Source organism: Nannospalax galili, unplaced genomic scaffold (assembly GCF_000622305.1).
Source record: "Nannospalax galili isolate Female #2095 unplaced genomic scaffold, S.galili_v1.0 scaffold215, whole genome shotgun sequence".
In the NCBI taxonomy this organism is placed as follows: Eukaryota; Metazoa; Chordata; class Mammalia; order Rodentia; family Spalacidae; genus Nannospalax; species Nannospalax galili.
In genome coordinates this window covers 7191994-7194352 of record NW_008338533.1, presented here as the reverse complement: position 1 = coordinate 7194352, position 2359 = coordinate 7191994, and the positions used below count along the sequence as shown (strand labels likewise).

Here is a 2359-nt window from a genome sequence, read left to right as displayed (position 1 = left end):
TGCACCACAGACGCACAATACACATAAATAAAAAATATTTTCTAAAAAGAAAGAAATCATCCCAGAGGAACTGGGATAGGGTAGGGCTGATGAGATGCCAGACTTCTTAGAAGGGCTAAAATGTTTTAGGGTGGACTCTGAACCTTAAAGTGGGAAGCCAGGGCAGAAAGGGACCTAATTTTACAGATTGAACCAGCATGACAAAAAAAAAAAAATAGGGGGAAGCTCTAGTATAATACAATGAAAGATATTAAGTGACTTGGCTGCCCTCACCTTCAGTTTAGTCATTGTCTGAAAAGGGGAGTGTGCTTCTGAATCAAGGTTCTAACCACTAAATCTCTTGACCTGTTTTGTAGTCTATTCTTTCTTTGGACTATGCTATTTAGTATACCACACAATTTATCTATCTATCACATCTATCTATCTATCATCTATCTATCTATCTTCTATCTATCTTCTATGTATCTATGTATCTATCATCTATCTATCTATCTATCTATCTATCTATCTATCTATCTATCTATCATCTATCTATCATCTATCTATCAACTATTTACCTACCTACCTAGCATCTGTGTGTAGCCACAGCTTCATGGAAGTTAGAGGACAACTTGTGAGAATCAGTTTTCTTCTTCCACCATGTGGTCCCAGGGATTGAATTCAGATCCTCTCTCAGACTTGGTGGCAAGCACTTTAACCCTCTGAGCTATCTCACTGGCCCTCAGTCTTTAACTTTTGAAAAGCAGTTCCCATGTCTCATGTGTCAATAATTAAATTGGATTATAAATTTTAGTAGCATTTAAGAAGCAACTTCTGTTTTAGCATGTTGTGGTGGGGTGTGATTTCAGCCCTGAAGGTGCAAACAGGAAGGTTTTGAGTTCCAGGCCAAAAATAACAGCGACAAAACCAAAACAAACAAGCTGAGCCAAACAAAGCAATGTCCTTCAGATTCAGGGCGTAGTGGTGCACATCTTTAGTCCCAGCACTCTAGAGGCAGAGGCAGAGGCAGGCGGATCTCTTTGAGATTGAGGCCAGCCTGGTCTACATAGTGAGTTCCAGGCCGATTGTGTCTATAGGTAGACCCTGTCTCAAAAACACCAAAAAGAATTTCAGTATCACTACTTTTGCAGAGTTGCAATTTGTAGAGAAAAGAGGGTTTTTGTTTTTTGTCTGTTTGTTTGAGACATGGTCTCATTCTGTAGCCCTGGCTATTCTCAAACTTACCACATACCTAAGACTGACCTCGAACTCATGGCAGTCCTTCTGCCTCAGCCTTCCAAGTGCTGGGATTATAAATATGAGTCACAACACCTGGCTTTAGGAAAGGTTTTTAGTGCTGATTAAGCACAGCGTGAAGGGAGATGGGGAAAGGACACTTTACAAAAGGCCAGTAGGATGTGCATGTGGGCTTCTCAGGAGTGCAGTGTGGAGCTGGTGTTCGGCTTAGTTCTGGGTAAGTGGCTCTGTTCCTTTTCCTGTTTGTTTGCTCTTTGAAGCTTTCGATTTTCAGGATGTGAACTAAGCAGTGTTTTTGGTTTGTGGGCACTGAAATGCCAGAGCATCTACAGATGGAGGATGGCAAGGACTGTGGCAGTGAGAGTTGCCTTTGGAGAGCACCTTGGGATTCCTTCTCCCAGCTGATCCCTGGCCTCCAGTGTGCACGGCCCGCACAGCTGCTGCACACAGGGCTGGTTCTGACCTTGTTAGTATAGACTGGACCCTGGCCTTTCTGATTTTCAAGACCCTCAGAGCTTTGGCCTACCTGTGGTGGTCTCAGTGGGCTTCAGTGGGTTTCCCGGCCCTTAGGAAGGAAGGGGAGACTCCATGGAAGAACAGAGTGTGGCTGTCTAGTTCCTCTTAGCTCTGCTACAGGCTTGGAGGCAAGCTTCTGTTACCTGGGAGTTTGCCTATTTGATGTAGGGATTAGTTTACATGTGACTGAGATCATTGAAATATGGCTGGTAACTTCTCTTAAAGGCTAGGGGTGTGTGTGTGTGTGTGTGTGTGTGTGTGTGTCTGTGTGTGTGTGTGTGTGTCTGTGTGTAGAAAGTGAAAAGAGTAAGAGAGAGGGGAAGAAATCTATCTCTCTATATCTATCATCTATGTATGTATGTATGTATGTATGTATCTATCTATCTATCTATCTATCATCTGTCTATCATCTATCTATCTATCTATCATCTATCTCTGTATCTCTCTATCATCTATGTATCTATCATCTATCTCTCTATCATCAATCTATTATCTATCTATCTATCTATCTATCATCTATCTATCCATCTATCTATCTTCTATCTATCATCTATCTATATCTATCCATCTATCTATCTATCTATCTATCTATCTATCATCTATCTAT

General features: G+C 41.7%; 1 protein-coding gene across 1 annotated transcript in view; it reads left to right on the top strand.

Annotated features, from left to right (window-relative positions):
* Positions 1-2359, top strand: part of Kat2b (lysine acetyltransferase 2B) — a gene marked incomplete at its 5' end in the record, with an annotated part of 71164 nt that overhangs the window by 16086 nt on the left and 52719 nt on the right. The window lies entirely within an intron of this gene.